Below are 18,155 nucleotides of genomic sequence, written 5' to 3' on the forward strand. Positions count from 1 at the left end.
AGCTGAATTCAGTTCCTGGATATCCTTGTTACCTTTCTGTCTCGTTGATCTGTCTAATGTTGACAGTGGGGTGTTAAAGTCTCCCGTTATTATTGTATGGGAATCTAAGTATCTTTGTAGGTCTCTGAGGACTTGCTTTATGAATCTAGGTGCTCCTGTATTGGGTGCATGTATATTTAGGATAGCTGGCTTTTCTTGTTGAATTGATCCCTTTACCATTATGTAACAGCCTTCTTTGTCTCTTTTGATTTTTGTTGATTTAAAGTCTGTTTTATCAGAGACTAGGATTGCAACCCCTGCTTTTTTTTGTTTTCCATTTGCTTGGTAGATTGTCCTCCATCCCTTTATTTTGAGCCTATCTGTGTCTCTGCATGTGAGATGGGTCTCCTGAATACAGTACACTGATTGGTGTTGACTCTTTATCCAATTTGCCAGTCTGTGTATTTTAATTGGAACATTTAGCCCATTTACATTTAAGGTTAATGTTGTTATGTGTGAAGTTGATCCTGTCATTATGATGTTTGCTGGTTATTCTGCTCGGTAGTTGATAAGGTTTCTTCCTAGCATTGCTGGTCTTTACAATTTGGCATATTTTTGCAGTGGCTGGTACTGGTTGTTCCTTTCCATGTTTAGTGCTTCCTTCAGGAGCTCTTGTAGGGCAGGCCTAGTGGTGACAAAATCTCTCAGCATTTACTTGTCTGTAAAGGATTTTATTTCTCCTTCACTTATGAAGCTTAGTTTGGCTGGATATGAAATTCTGGGTTGAAAATTCTTTCCTTCAAGAATGTTGAATATTGGTCCCCACTCTCTTCTGGCTTGTAGAGTTTCTGCCAAGAGATCTGCTGTTAGTCTGATGGGTTTCCCTTTGTGGGTAACCTGACCTTTCTCTCTGGCTGCCCTTAACATTTTTTCCTTCATTTCAACTTTGGTGAATCTGACAATTATGTGTCTTGGAGTTGCTCTTCTCGAGGAGTATCTTTATGGCATTCTCTGTATTTCCTGAATTTGAATGTTGGCCTGTCTGGTTAGGTTGGGGAAGTTCTCCTGGATAATATCCTGCAGAGTGTTTTCCATCTTGGTTCCATTCTCCCCATCACTTTCAGGTACACCAATGAGACGTAGATTTGCTCTTTTCACATAGTTCCATATTTCTTAGAGGCTTTGTTCATTTCTTTCTACTCTTTTTTCTCTAAACTTCTCTTCTTGCTTCATTTCATTCATTTGATCTCCAATCACTGATGCCCTTTCTTCCAGTTGATTGAGTCAGCCACTGAAGCTTGTGTATTCATCATGTAGTTCTTATGCCATGGTTTTCAGCTCCGTCAGGTCATTTAAGGACTTCTCTACACTTGTTATTCTAGTTAGTCATTCGTCTAGCTTTTTTCAAGGTTTTTAGCTTCTTTGCAATTGATTTGAACTTCCTCCTTTAGCTCGGAGAAGTTTGATTGTCTGAAGCCTTCTTCTCTCAACTTGTCAAAGTCATTCTCCGTCTAGCTTTGTTCCATTGCTGGTGAGGAGTTGGTTCCTTTGGAGGGGTAGAGATGCTCTGATTTTTAGAATTTTCAGCTTTTCTGCTCTGTTTCTTCTCCATCTTTGTGGTTTTATCTACCTTTGGTCTTTGACGATGGTGACGTACAGATGGGGTTTTAGTGTGGATGTCCTTTCTGTTTGTTAGTTTTCCTTCTAACAGTTAGGACCCTCTGCTGCATGTCTGTTGGAGTTTGCTGGAGGTTCACTCCAGACCCTGTTTGCCTGGATATCAGCAACAGAGGCTGCAGAACAGTGAATATTGCTGAACAGCAAATGTTGCTGCCTGATCGTTCCTCTGGAAGCTTCATCTCAGAGGGGTAACTGGCCGTGTGAGGTGTCAGTCTGCCCCTACTTGGTGGTGCCTCTCAGTTAGGCTAGTCGGGCGTCAGGGACCCACTTGAGGAGGCAGTCTGTCCTCAGAACTCAGACTCCATGCTGGGAGAAACACTACTCTCTTCAAAGCTGTCAGAAAGGGACATTTAAGTCTGCAGAGGTTTCTGCTGCCTTTTGTTCGGCTATGCCTTGCCCCCAGAGGTGGAGCCTACAGAGGCAGACAGGCCTCCTTGAGCTGCGGTGGGCTTCACGCAGTTCCAGCTTCCCTGGCTGCTTTGTTTATCTACTCAAGCCTCAGCAATGATGGGCACCCCTCCCCCAGCCTCGCTGCTGTCTTGCAGTTCGATCTCAGACTGCTCTTCTGGCAATGAGTGAGGCTCCGTGGGTGTGGGACCCTCTGACCCAGGCGCGGGATATAATCCCCTGGTGTGCTGTTTGCTCAGTTGGAGATGCAGAAATCACCCTTCTTCTGCGTCGCTCATGCTGGGAGCTGTAGATTGGAGCTGTTCCTGTTTGGCCATCTTGGAACCTGGGAAGGGACTGTTATTATCCTCACTTTAAAGTTAAATTATAAACTAAATTTCTCCCACAGTTAGCTTGGTCTATACACAGAAATTAGCAAAGGCACTTAGCTTGTGAAGTTAGAAACAAGATGAAATCAGTTATGTTAGTTTTTCTAACTGCTGTAATTTTGCCAAGGCAGTTTCAGATTGTTTACATTTTTCTAGTTAACTCTCCCCTTTTGCCCTGCGAATACTTGTCAGCAGCACTTGCAGCTGCAGTATTTACCTCAAAATAACTTTGCCATTAAATATCTCACTTTTATTATTATTTTTGCATTGCTCTAGTATGTCAACTTTAGAAACAAAAGACATCATTCTATTTATAGCATTGTTTTTGGTAGTGGTATTTCCATTTACAAAATATAGTAATTCTCGACCGCCGAAAATGTCAAATCCTAGAAAATGTAGCATTCCTTTGCACGATGTTAACATCATTCTTGAACAGTTGTTGACCAAAGATTCATTTGATGAATTCAATTTTTCCGAAATAGACAATTCTGATGATTCGGATGATTCCGATGTTAGTTCTGTTTAGAAATAACTCCAAGATCAGTTTTTATATTTTATGTTCACATTAAAAATCAGACAGATTTGCTTCAGCCTCAGAGCATGTTTATGTAAAATTAAATAAGTGTTGGCAGCAAGCTGCCCCTGCTTTTTTTTAAATGGGGAAAGGGTTAAAGAGGAAGATTAGCATTTTTCAAGGGGAAGTGTTTCCTTACAGAGGGGTTTTGACTAAACAAAAGGAGTATAGAACTTTTTTGGTAGGGAGTAGCAGTGGGTTCCTGAATGGATGAAATGGTCTACTAGTTAAGAAAACATTTACGAATTCCCATAGTGTTTGTGCTCATGGTCATTCTTAGGATAATACACAACATCTAGATCTAAGATTGGAAAGGGAAATATCATGTATTATTTTGAGTCTTCTGGTTGGGGATGTTAATAAAAATGTGATAAAATCAAGGTAAACTGAACAAAACCTTTGCTCCCAAAGCTGATTCTTCCAGACAAGATAAGAACAGAAATATTGGGAACCAGCAAAGGGTATACACATAGCCAAAGGAAACAGTAACTGAAAAGATTAATATAATTTACAGAAATGATCTTCAGAAGAATAAAGAGTTGATCGATTTGAATTTGTAAAGGAAAAAAAGGAAAAAGAAGAGCTAAAATAGGATCCAAGTTTTGTCACCTTTGACAGTCTAGCTAGAGACTGTATAGGACTCTTGGGAATCTCTCCAGAATAGATGGGAAGTTTTGGTCTGTCCCTACATAGATAGGAGAAATTTGGGTAACTGGTGGTTTGTAATAGACATTTGTTGTTTTGTGCTGTCATCATTCTGTTAACAGTGTCCCAACTTTTTTCAGATAAAGCATCTTTTATCTGACTTCCAGGTCATGTAGTTTATTAGTTTGGATTCCTTCAAGCAGAGCCTGAGATTAGAAGTTGGGTGTGGGGATTTATTTGGGAGATGATATCAAGAAGCAGAAGTGAGGGAGTAGGGAGAGTATGAAACACATGAAATATGGAAAAGCCAATAGCCAATAGAGTGATTAATCAAGTTCATTATCACTGTGACAAGTGGGGCTCAATTCTATCAAAGATCCTTTGGGAACTCATTAGAATGTTCCTAGGTATAACCTCTCTGAAGATTGGGAGGCTAAGGAATTATCTGTTATCTCCATCCCTACTTTGTTGAATATTGCCACTAGGGACATTAAATCCCCTGCACTTTGGGCCTGTGACCACGTAGAGGTTGAGAAAATTCCCATTGCTTTGGAAAGCCTTGAAGCAGAAAAGTGGAGAAACACAGGGCAGGTGCTTGAGTGTAGGGGGTTCAGCATGCACAGAAAATTCTATCACAGCTGATGCTGAAATCAGAGGTGACACAAGGGGAAGTGACACAGGGTACCAAAGAGTCTGTTACAGTAGCTTAAGTGGTATTGAGTCCATTCCATGTTCAGGAGCAGGAATATGACTTAACTGGGAAATCAGACTGGTGTATTCCCTGGGGTGTTTGGTTTAAAAATGGGCATGCTACCCTATTTGGACTGATTAGAGTCAGGCCTAAGACTTGTTTGTCTACAATTGTTTTCTGGGGTAGAAGCAATAAAGACATAAGCCTGGAGATGCTGACTGCCATCTTGCTACTATGTGGATTAGATCTCCATGAAGAAAGTCAGCACGGAGGAAAGAAGAGTTGAGAAATGGAGGGAGAACAAGTTGTATTGACACTATCTGAGTGTTGAATTCAGCAAAGCTTGAGTCTCATTTACATGAGCCAAGAATTCCTCCTTCTTTGAACTTATCATCCCTTACCCCCAAGCCAGTTTTTTATAGCTTACAGCAGAAAGAAACCTGACAGACACATTATCTATTTCTAATTGGACAAAGTCTTAGAGCTTAGATGGTCTCTCCTAGTAGAAGAAAGCCATCTTGCAGAGGGGCAGTTTTGGTACCTGAACTTGTTTGTTAATCAATGAGAGAGCCAAGAATCTGCTGAATTATAAAAATCTATTCCTGTCCATCTGCAAACATCACTACTTTCCCCTGCAGCTGTAGTATCAGATCACTTGATTGTCATTTGCGTCTTTAGTTTCTGGTAACTTTATTGGGAATTGCCTATGCATTTAAAAAGTATTTTTGTTACATTTGCCTAGTGTTTTTAAGTGCTTATAGCAGAAGAGTTTTCTGTTCATGTACTTTGCTGGGACCACTCTTTATTAATTTATGTATTAACTCACTCTATAGCAGATGCCAATGATGGCTGCACTATATTCCCCTGGCTCCATAAATTCACCTACATCAGCAGACAGTTGTTGGCACTTGGTCTGTCACTGTTTTGCTGCCTGAGGGCTTTCTCTGCCCTGTAGGCACTTGCTCCACTAAAGGCAGGGGCAACTCTATTTTCTTTGTACTGTGGTGGAATGATTTTTGAAGTTTATTTTATCTGATACTAACATAACTACTTCAGCCTTCTTATAGATATTATTTGCATGGTATATCTTTCCCATCCATTTCCTTTCAACCTGTGCCTTTATATTGAAAGTGTATCTCTTGTAGATAGCATATTGTTGCATCTTGCTTTTTTATTAATTTTATAATCTCTGCCTTTCAATTGGAGTATTTAGTTCATTAAAATTTAATGTAGTTACTAATATGGTTGGTTTTAGAGCTATTATTTTATTACTTGTTTTCTATTTGTTTCTGTTTTTATTCTTTCTTGTCTGCTTCTTGTTTGAATATTTTTTAAAATTCCATATTATTTATTTATTACTGTTTAGCTAGACCACTTCATGTTATTATTATTATTATTTTTGGTGGCTGCTTCATGTAAAATGTAGAAACCATGCAACTTTATATATCAATTAACCATCCCCTTTGGCCCTTTATGCTCTACAGTAGTCTCCCCCATTATATGCTGTTTCACTTGCTGCAGTTTCAGTTACCCATAGTCAATTGCAATCCACAAATATTAAATGGAAAATTCCAGAAATAATTCATAAGCCTTAAATTATACACTGTTCTGAGTAGTATGATGAAACCTTGTGCCATCCTACTCCATCCCACCCAGAACATGAATCATCCCTTTGTTTAGTGTATCCATGCTGTATACTTTACCCACCTGTTATGGTTTTGCTGTGTCCCCACCCAAATTTCATTTTGAATTCTCACGTGTTGTGGGAGGGACCTGGTGGGAGGTAATTGAGTCATGTGGGCAGGTCTTTCCTGTGCTGTTCTCGTGATAGTAAATAAGTCACATGAGATCTGATGGTTTTATAAAGGGGAGTTTCCCTTTATAAGCTCTTTTCTCTTGTCTGCTGCCATGTGAAACATGTCTTTTACCTTCTGCCATGATTGTGAGGCCTCCCCAGCCACGTGGAACTGTAAGTCCATTAAACCTCTTTCTTTTGTAAATTGCCCAGTTTGGAGTATGTCTTTATCAGCACTGTGAAAACGGACTAATACACTATCTGTTAGTCACCTAGTAGCCATCTTGGTTATCAGGTTGACTGTCAGGGTATCATAGTGCTTGCTTCAGGAAACCCTTATTTTACTTAATAATGGCCCCAAAGGGCAAGAGTAGTGATACTCACAATTTGGATATAACAAAGAGAAACAATACACTGCTTCCTTTAAGTGTAAAGCTGAAAGTTCCCAACTTAATAAGGAAAGAAAAAAATCACATGCTGAGGTTGCTAAGATCTGTGGTAAGAACAAATCTTCTGTCTGTGAAATCGTGAATAAGGAAAAAGAAATTTATGCTAGTTTTGCTGCTGCACCTCATACTGCAGAAGTTATGGCCACAGTGCATGATGAGTGCTTGGTTAGGAGGGAAAAGACATTAAGTTTGTGAGTGAAAGAAATGCATAGATATGTGTTTTGCTTGATGGCAATAGGGTTTGGTACTACCTTGTTTCAGGCATCCACTGGAGGTCTTAGAACATATCCCCTGAGAATAAGTCGATACTACTGTAGATGTTATATTTTACAACTACATATATTAAAAACTTCACAAGACAATATCATATTTGCTTTAAATAATTATATTTATCTTTTAAAGAACAAAAAATGGTCTCTCACATTTACCCATATTAATCACTTCAAAAACTCTTTATTTCTTTCTGAAGATCTCAGTTTCCATTTGGTTTCATTTTTTCTTTCAGTCTAAAAAAAGGTTCTTTGACATTTCTAATAGTGCAGTTCTCCTTTTAATATTCTACTGCATGGAAATGTCTTTATTTTGCCTTTGTACTTGAAAAGACATTTTCATTGGATATAGAATTCTTGACAGATTTTTTTTGTCTTTCAGCACTTTAGAGATATTTCACTGTCTTCTGATCGCCATAGTTTCTGAGGAGGAAATCAGTATATATTAGAATAGTTGTCCCCATATAAGGAATATGCCATTTTTCTTTGACTACTTTCAAGAAAATTTTTTCTTTATTGTTGCTTTTTGGCAGTTTGACTATGATGTGTGTAAGTGTGGTTTTCTTCAAATGTATCCTTCTGGGCAGCCTTTTTTTTCTTTTTTCCAAGACAGGGTCTCACTCCATCACCCAGACTGGAATGCAGTGGTGCGATCTCGCCTCACTGCAACCTCTGGCTCCCAGGTTCAAGCAGTTCTCCTGCTTCCGCCTCCGAAGTAGCTGGGATTACAGGTGCGTGCCACTACCGCCCGGCTAATTTTTGTATTTTTAGTAGAGATGGGGTTTCACCATGTTTGCCAGGCTGGTTTCAAAACTCTTGACCACAAGTGATCCACCCACCTTGGCCTGCCAAAGTGCTGGGATTACAGGCGTGAGCCACTGCAAGCTTGACTCTAAATTATGTCTTTCACCCAATTTCAAAATTTTGGGCCATTAAATTTCAAATATTCCCCCTTCCCCCCAGCTCCATTCTCTCTGTGTTTTCCTTCTGGGATTATGATTACATATGTGTTAGATCTTCTGTCATTGTCCCATAGATCTCCAAGACACACTGATAATTTTAAAAATTATAAAATCCTTTGTCCTTCAGACTGAATGATATCTGTTAATCTAAGTTTACAGATTCTTTCTTCTGTCATGTCCAGTTTGCTGTTAAGTCCATCTAGTTAGATTTTAATTTTCAAAATTGCATCTTTTATTTCAAGAATTTTGATTCTTTTTTTTTTTTTTTTTTGAGATGGAGTCTCGCTCTGTCGCCCAGGCTGGAGTGTAGTGGCCGGATCTCAGCTCACTGCAAGCTCCGTCTCACGGGTTCACGCCATTCTCCTGCTTCAGTCTCCCCAGTAGCTGGGACTACAGGCGCCCGCCATCTCGCCCCGCTAGTTTTTTGTATTTTTTAGTAGAGACGGGGTTTCACCATGTTAGCCAGGATGGTCTTGATCTTGTGACCTCGTGATCCGCCCGTCTCGGCCTCCCAAAGTGCTGGGATTACAGGCTTGAGCCACCGCGCCGGGCCAATTCTTTTTTAAAGTTTCTATTTTTTGCTGATATTCTTTATATTTTCACTAATATAAGCATATTTTGTTTCATTTCAGTGAACAGAGTTATAAAATCTGCTTTAAAATTCATGTCTGCTAATTTCATCGTCTAGATCACTTTGAAATTGATCTTTTTAAATTTTTTTTCTTGAGAGATAGGATCTCACTGTGTCACCCAGACTGGAGTACCGTGGTCTGATCATGGCTCCTTGCAGCCTCAACTTCTTGGGCTCAAGTGATCCCCCGTGTGCCTATTGTCCCAAGTGGCTGGAACAATAAGCACATCACACCATACCTGGCTAATGTTTGCATTTTTTGTAGAGATGGGGTCCCACTATGTTACCCAGGCTGGTCTCAAATTCCTGGGCTCAAGTGATCCTCTCACCTTGGCCTCTCAAAGTTCTAGGATTACAGGCATGGGCCATTGTGCTCAGCTGAAGTTGATCTCGGCTCATTGTCTTGTCTCTTGAAAATGAACATTTTCCTTTTTCTTAATATGTTGAGCCATTTTGCATTGTGTTGTGGACTCTGTAGAATGTTTTGTAGTTAAGATTCTAGTTTCTACTGTATTTCTCCAGAGAGTGTTAATATTTCAAGTGGAAAATTAACTTTGTCAAACTCCTACTGTACATGCTTTCTCTTGGCCAGCAGCTGAAATCTCAACTCATTCCTCTTGTCCTTAGCTGAGGTACTTAGAGTCTCTGCCTCATTCATGTATAGTTCAGGGACTTGGGTAGAGGTCATAAACAGAATTCTGGCCTCTCCCTTTCTGGCTCTCTTTTTTCTCAGATTCCTTCCACACTTTCCATGTTCTGTGGTCACTCTGAATTCCATTCTCTAATTCTTCAGGCCAGAAAGACTGCTTTCTATTAGAATTTTAGCCACCCTGTGTAGTGCTGACTTTAGCCTGCCCTCAGGCTAAAACTATAACAATGGGAAACTCATCCACTTCTAGTTCTTCTTCCAAGTTTTAATTCTTACAGAATCTTCTTGCTTTTGTTCACTTTCCAGTGACTTTGGATCATTTTTTGTTTGTTTGTTTATTTTACTTTATTTATTTTATGCAGAGATTATAAGTAAATATGGATTCTTATTTTTGAAAAGATTGGTGCTGATAGGTTCTTACTTGGTCATCTGATATTATATCTCATATAGTATCTTAGTGGGCTTGAGCCCTTTTCCCCAAATTATAACCTGATCGTTTTGTTGACTTTTCTCATTCTCAGCCTCTCTTCCTCACACATGCTTCCTAAACTGCCTACATTTAAGGGTTTATCATGGTCCAATTTAATGGTGACATAAATTAAGATATACATTTATTAAATCATTTGGACAGTCAAATACATTATTTAATCTTCCCAACAGGTCTAAAAAGTGTGCTTTGTGAGAAGAATTTAAATATTATCTCTGTTTTACTGAGTTTCATTGTGATTGTACCTTGCATATGATACTAAGTTTACTAAGTGGTAGAATCCAACTTTAAAACCAGATGTGTTTGATTCTAAAATCTTACAGTACTGTGTGTTTTGGACTAGTGACTTTACCTTTCTTATCCTTGTTTTCACATATGTAAAATGGGGATGATATAGCAATGGCACATAGAATTATATGTCAGGCAAATGAGATATTGTGAATACATGACATAGTGCAAGCAAAATAGTGGGTATTTGTGTCAGCTTTCATTGTATAACAACCTCACATTCTCAGTGGTTTACAAGAATAAATATTTATTTCTTGTCTCTGGTTCATGTTGTCAGCTACTGGTTGGTTGCTATGACTCTATGCAGACAGCAGACTGAGTCTGCTCCGTATATCTCCTTATTTTGGGACATGAACTAAATGAGAGCCTCCTGTGCAACATGACTTTCTTATGGCAGAGGGCACAGAAACTAGAGTGCTTTTGGAGTCTTGTAATCTCTTTAAAAGCCTGTGTTCAGAAATGATATACATCAAATATTCCATCGGTCAAAGCGATTCACATGTCCAAGCCCCAAATCGGTGGGCTGGGGAAATATATCTTATTCACAAAGGACGGAATGAATAATTGTAAACAATAATATAATCTACCACAGATATAATCATCATGTTTTGCTTCTACAATACCACAGTTACTGTTTTCCAATTACTGGAGTAGAAGGTGGATCATAAAAAGGATATGGCTACTTGAAATGGCAAAAGTACAAAGGAGTATTTTATGACATGCCAAGATAAGAGTTCATACAAGAGCTGCTATGGGCATTTAGAGTTAGTGTGAGCGACAAGGACTAGAAAAGTCTCATGAATGAGAGATGGCTTGATCTGGGTCTTGAGAGATGATTCGAATTTAAATAAAAGTCATTTGAAGCAGCTATAGCAAAGTGAGCAAAGGTACAGGGTTGGATTAATTTGATCCTGTTATTGGGGTGATTTTGCAGGGAGGATCATTGGAAGCAGGCTGGAGAGACTGAATATCAGGCAGGAGATAAAAACGAGACCTTAATAAATTTTAAACAAGATTCAGAATTGAAAAGTTATGTTTTAGGAAGATTGTCCTGGCAATTCTGTAGGAGGGAAGATGGGCGGCAGGGAATATTTCTCCAGCGTTATACACAACAACCATTCTTCTTTTACGTAAGTTGTACACTGGTTCTGTGAGACGAGCATATCACAAAAATGTGGTGAGCATGACAAATATTTCCTCAATGCATACTTGACTCCCACTGGTAAGAAAACTAAAATTGTCTTACTTGTTTTTCTCAAAATCTCCTGTGTGACTAAATAAAGAGCATGCTTTGGTAGGAGACAATACTTCCCACACAGAAACTTAAAGCAACATATCAGATAGGCTGGATGGTCAATAAAACATTGCAAACTGGAGGAAAATATTTTTGCACTATCATTTTTTATTTTGCTTTTGAACTAATCAAGGAAAGACAATTTGAACACAATTTTCTTTTGTGAACTTAAAAGTAGAGAAAGGATTTCTAAAATTTTCCATCTTTGAATTTTTTTAGCAAAATACAATGCCCAGAAGCTTTTGGAAGGCAGTGACAGTGGCTGTGGTAAGAATTTCCATCCATTATTGTATCCCATTATTTCTCTGATTTTTTATTGTTATTGGTTTTGGTTCATTAATGACCTCTGGTAAATATTTACTATGCATTGCTGCTCTATTTTGGATTTGAAAATTAGTAACATAAGTTTGAATGAGATTATTTGATTTTCAGAATTGTATTTATGACTTAGCTAAGTGGAAAAATGCTCAACAGTAATGTGTGCGTTTATCAACCCTTCAATCAATCACCTAAAAAATTAAGATTTTTTTTCAGATCTATTGGGCCATCGTTATTTATGTCGTGAAGACTACATTGCTTCATAATTGATATGATATTGAAACTAGATATCACACGATGAAAAGCACTTAAAAATATATGTAGATTAACATCTGGAATCTTGGAGAGTGAAATTGAGAAAGAGAGAAGGAACTGAATATTTATGTACCTTTTCTTCCATGCCAGACACTGTAGAGTGCTATACTCACTTGTTAGAATAACCATTCAATACAGTTGTTGTTGTTATTATTCTCATTTCACATATGAGGAAACTCAGGCTCTCCAAGGTAAAGAAAGCTACTCAAGGCCTCATAGTTAATAGTGGGTAAAGCTGGTGTTCAACCTAGATGAGTTTGACTCTAATATCCAATCCCCTTCCATCACATAATGTTGTCTCTCCACATTGCTCCGTTCTCATATTTCCTAATCCTTTGTCAAAGGGAGCTGGATTCCACATAGAACCTAGAATTTCTATTTTAGTTAATGAATGGTCTGTATATCAGTGGTCCATGATTTTCAGAAGTTCAAATTTAAAAAAATAAATTAGTACTATAAACAAGGAAATTAAATTTATAATTTCGTGCTTAAAATATATACTTATATAAAAGCAATTTTATTATAATAACAACTTTAAAAATATCCAAATGTCAGCGTAAATCATCTCTTAGTTTTCCATGTTGTCTTTTAGTTTTTGTCCACGTACACACACAATTTGGTGAGAGTTATGTTCTTTAATTAAACATTTTAGTAACTATACACTATTTCACTAGGTGGACATATCATCATTGATTAAGTCATTTTCTGTAAAGTTTGAAACTTAAGTTGTTTTCAATTTTCTGCCACACTGTAATAAACATTTACATTCATGTAATGCTTTTCTTATTTTATATAATTTCTGTGGAATAAATTTCTGGTAGAAATTGGGTCAAAGAGCAGCAAAATAAAAAATTAATACAAAATATTCTACTTACAATTTTTAAGCTTAGTGAAATAGAAAATATTATCATATTGAAATGCTGTTGTGTCAGGGGTTCCCAGTACAACTCTCAGGCTTGATGATTCTCTAGAAGGACTCATGGAACTCAGAAAAGCTGTTATAGTCATGATTACAGCTTATTACAGTGAAAGACTGTAGATTAAAATAAGCAATGGGAAAAGGTGCATAGCTGACACCTAGGAGAAACCAGTCACAAGCTTCCCGGTGTTGTCTAGCAGTGAGATTGCAGGGCAGGTGTGCTTAATTTGCTCAGTAATGATCTGTGACAATATGTGTAAAGTATTGTGAACCAGAGAAGTTCCATTGAGGCTTAGTATCCAGGATTTTTCGGGGGTCAGACACATAGGTATGTAGCGCCCATGTGGTTGACCTTAGCTACTCAATCTCCAGCCTGCTAAAGGCTGGAGGCATGCAATGGCTCCAATACAGAATGGCTCAAGGTATAAGGCATGCAAAAGCATTCTTATCAGGCAGGATATTCCAAGGACTCAGAAGTTCTCTCCTAGGACCAGGTCAAGAGCCACTCCTTTTTTTGGATTGTGCAGTTTGAGCAGGCAAAGCCTGTTGAACTAACTCTTTATTACACATTGGTGTAGAAATAGTTCAAGAAGGATTAAAAAATCATGATGTTGCAATGTTTAAAAAGGCTTGGAAGATTAATTAGTTCAAACTTTATAGCCTGAGTAACTGTGGCTCAGAGCAGCTAAATTATTACCCAATCACACAGCTAGTTAGTGATAGACAAAATGCATCAGGATTAAGTGGAAGGTTTTCAGTGACCTTCCACTTAAGGTCATTGTGTAGGTTTATTGTTAAAATCTTTTTTCCTGTTAAAATCTACCTTATTTTTTCTCAACTTTTTAGAATGTAGAAATACCACCTACAGTGCATGTTTAAAATACGGATACCCATGGCCCAGCTTCAGATATTCTTATTTGGTAAATTTGGGTGGGATGTAGGAATTTGCAGTTTTTAACAAAGTACCCAGGTGATTTCTGATACTGGTCAGCCAAGGACCAAACTTTGAAAACATTGTTACACATTGATGACTGATGACTGATAAATCTTCCTACAACCCAGATTAAATTATGCCATTGTGTTTTTAAAAGAAGTCATTGGCTCTTCACTTTCTGCCTAATTAGGTACCATTTTCTTCAGCTCCTCACTTCACTAACTTCCACATTATAGCCCCAAGTACCTTTCCTCTCACTGTTCCCTAAAGCCCCCAGCAGAATTGACTTTGTGCACTTCCCTGAATGGTTTGTGTGTATTTTTACTCTTATAATTTGTTCCTATTGTAACTGTAACTGTAATTGTTACTTATTGTTTTTGTCTGCCAAGCTTTTTTTCCCCACTCCTTTCTTCTCAGGGAATCTGCCTCTGTCTCACTCCATGTGGTTCTGGGCTGGGTGAGTATGTAGGAGATGGAAAGATTCTCTCAGGCTAGTAATATTTGGACTCATGGAACATGCATGGTTTAAATTAGCATTTGGAGGATGAATACGACTTTGAGAGGGGGAAGACATAGTGAGTTGTGGCTGATGCATGGGAAAGAGAATGTGGTGCAAAATGAAGAAATGTACTTTCGGGTCAATTGTGGTGTAGGTACTTAGAAAATTTTGGTCAGATGATGGGTCAGCAGAAAGATTGGAGCTTCAGAAATAGAAAGCATTAATATGACAAGATGGTGTGTCCTATATTTTCTATTAAATTTTCTGATTTGCAAATGAGAAAGATGAAAGCCTGTTATTCAACCGAAGGAATTCTGCAAACTGTAATTTTGAGCACTGGAGTGCTGGTCACCTCTGGATCCTGACTTTGCTTGCCACCTCCCTTATAGTCCTGATGACTCTCATTTTCTCTTTCATGGGCAGAGATAAGACTTTATTGGTGCCTTCTATTATTCTTCCAATGAATTGATATGGTGTAAACTTTATGTACTGTTCCCCTAGGGACCTTTTTTAAATGTCATTAAACAAAAACTACATTGAATATTGACTGCTTCTTTCTTGTTCTCTTGACTTAACAATTTTCTTACTGATTTGGGGGAGGATACAAGAAACTATGGGGAACAAAGAAAGTGAATATTTAAAAATGTTTTCTTTCCCTCAGAATGGGACCATTTTCTCCAATGGCTCAAAGATGACATTAAACATCTAATACCTGGTTTTCTAATTCCAAATCTCATGCGTCCTTCAAGAGGGGAGAGTGATTAATGACACTCAATTAGGATGTTAAAACATGATATGTTGTTAAAAATAACCAATACTACTTTTTTTGTCTTTCAATTTTTGCATTATTAGAGAATATTTGACCATAATAAAACAGAGCTACTTTTATATTTCAAAAAATTGATATTTTGTGTTATGAGGTTTGGGATTCTACAGTCTTTGAGCAGGTGATCTATTTGTCTGGCAAATAATGTCTTCTTTTAATTTGGCATTTGGAGTGCCAGGCTGGTGCAAGGATATTCTCATGTCAGACTATCAGACTAAAATTATAGTGTGTGGAGAAAGAGAGCCACCAGGTGGCGCTCAAGTACTATTCATCAATGTTAGAACACGCGTATGCGGTCAGGTTAGTGTATGATGATGAAGCAACCAATTTTGCTGAAAAAATAAAAGTACTTAATTTTAAGAACTTTTTCTCATATATGGATGAATTCTAATATAGAACCACAAACTCCGTTGTGGTTAAAATCTATTGAAACTAAGATAAAATGTTATTGCTTATCTGCTATGAATACATAGTTTTCTCTTGCACACTGCAAAACAAGATAGGAATTCATAATTATCTTATTGATCAGGTGCTTGAAAATGTATATCAATAAATAGTGCCTAAAAATCTTCTGTCAGAAAAATGGCCAGAACTCCCATGCAAAGAGGAAAAAGTTTGCATACAGGGTTACTACTCTGTAAGATGCACTTCTCCCTGGGATTTCTCTGGAGGGGCCTCCTCTTCACCCCAGAGGGTGTCTGACTTTGCAAACCCCTTCCAAAAATATGGAAAATGATAAACATTCATACCACTTTTCTAAAAAGATTATATTCTTATTACTAAAGTTAATTTTTTCTAAGTACTTTAATATAGCATTTGAATATACTAAAGAAAAATGTGTAGTTTCTATATGTAATTAAAACTTCTTAGATCTATGCTGAATTAATACTATTACAGAAAATACCTAACATGGTAATTTGAAAGCATACAATCAAAATGTGATTGTTATTTTAATGTTAGTTTTATGCTTTTATTATGTGAAATTCTAAACATACGCAAAAGAAAAGAGAATAATACAGTTGATACTTTGACAACGGGGGTTTGAACTCCACAGGTCCACTTATACAGGAATTGTTTCGATTAACCACATATCTCAATGGGTGGAAAATGTGCCTATGTGGGGTGACTTTTTGCTTACAGAGGGTCCACAGGCTGACTGTGGGTCTTGAGTATATGTGGATTTTGGTATACTCAATAGTCCTGGAGCCAATCCCCTGCATATACATGGACTCATCACTCAACTTCAGTAATTACCAACATTCTGCATCACTGTTTCATCTGTACTCTTCAAGCTTATTTTTTCTGAAGTATTTGAAATATTTTTAAGTAACAAGAGATCATATCGTTTTATCTGTGAAATTTAAGTTTGTATTGCCAATAGATGAGAACTTCAAAAAGCAAACCCACATAATCACAATACTGCTAGTCCATTACCCAAGCACTTGATATGAAACTTTGTTTTAAAGCTCAATCGGGCAGTATGCCATCCTCAGTGAGACAACATTTGTCTTGAGAGTTTAAAATAAGAATATGCTGTAGAATGTTGAATAAATACTGTTTTTAAAAAACAGGTGACTGGGCGTGGTGGTTCATGCCTGTAATCCTGGCACTTTGGGAGGCTGAGGCGGGTGGAGCACCTGAGGTCAGGAGTTTGAGACCAGCCTGGACAACATGGTGAAACCTCGTCTCTACTAAAAATACTAAAATTAGCCAGGTGTGGTTGTGCGCACCTACAGTCCCAGCTACTTGGGAGGCTGAGGCAGGAGAATCGCTTGAACCCGGGAGGCGGAGGTTGCAGTGAGCCAAGATCACGCCACTGCACTCTAGCCTGGGCAACAGAGTGAGACTCTGTCTCAAAAAAAAAAAAAAAAAGTAAAAGATTTTTAGGATAAAATGTGTTATATATATATTCTACATTTCATTATTTAATTAAGCCTTATGTATCTCATGTGTGGATCATTGGACAAATGAAAAGCAAATACATTTCTCAAGATAGGTGAGGTCTTAAGTTAGATAAGTGCATATTTCCAGTGTTCATACTTCTGTTTATAAGTTAGATAAGTGCTTAGCCCTAATGTGCATGTTTCTATTTTATTGCCGTTGTCTGAATAAAAATCATGAATATGGCTACATTAGCTAAACTCTGCCTGCTGTGAGACTTAAGACTTTTTGATGTGCAGCTCTGTTTATTTTGGCTTGCTTTCTTTTTCAGACTTTATGTGATGTAGTGTTCCCTATGAAACTCTGACATCAATAAGGATAGGAACTGACTCATTACATTTTCTGAAGATAATCAGTTTTTAGGCTTTTAGTATTCTCCTCCATGCCCATCCATATTGACAGATCGCTTCAGCCGAAGCAGGCGTGACCACAGAGTTCATTTACCTCAAATAGCCAAAGTTTAAGATCATGCTGCAAAGTTTAGCTAAGACCAAGAGAGGAATGCAATTGCCTAGCCTGAATGTGAGTGATATTGCGTATCCTTTTAGGAATGTAATGTTTAGATTATATCTAGTGGCAGTGAAGAGTAAACAGACAGCTTTTTTCCTGTAAGACCTTGTAATGCTTCCATATTATTTACAACATCATTATTTTAACCCAGTGTATTGCTTGTGTGTGACAACTTTGAAGGATTTTTCCTGCCAGACTATTAACTTAAAATATAAAAGAATGCATGGAAAAAATTGCTTATTGGATTAAATTGCTAATCCAATAAGGATAAAGATTTTGACTATCCTGTCTGTATGCCTGCTTTTCTTTATAAAGAATTAAAAAGCACAGGACAAGTAACTTTGTCTCATCAAATATCTCTGAATTTTATCTATTAACTAATTTACAAAATACTTAAACCAAACTTCTATTATAGCAATTCCCCAGCACTTTAAACCTTATGAATTATTTATACTTTGATAAGTATTCACCTATGTTTTTTCTCCATGCAAGTCTTGATAGAGAAGTGAGTAGAGCTGGGTTCTGATCTGAAACTATAAAAATATAAAATGTATATATATTATATATATATATATATATATACACACACACACAGACCATCTTTAAAAGCAGATTTATTCAACAGAGTTAGTTCCAGTTAGGTTTTTACTAACTAATATAAATAATACTAATCAAATTTGTATTAGCAAATGGCCTTAATGTGCCTCTTTTTCCCTGTTCAGGC

This window comes from Piliocolobus tephrosceles, chromosome 5 (assembly GCF_002776525.5).
Source record: "Piliocolobus tephrosceles isolate RC106 chromosome 5, ASM277652v3, whole genome shotgun sequence".
Lineage (NCBI taxonomy): Eukaryota > Metazoa > Chordata > Mammalia > Primates > Cercopithecidae > Piliocolobus > Piliocolobus tephrosceles.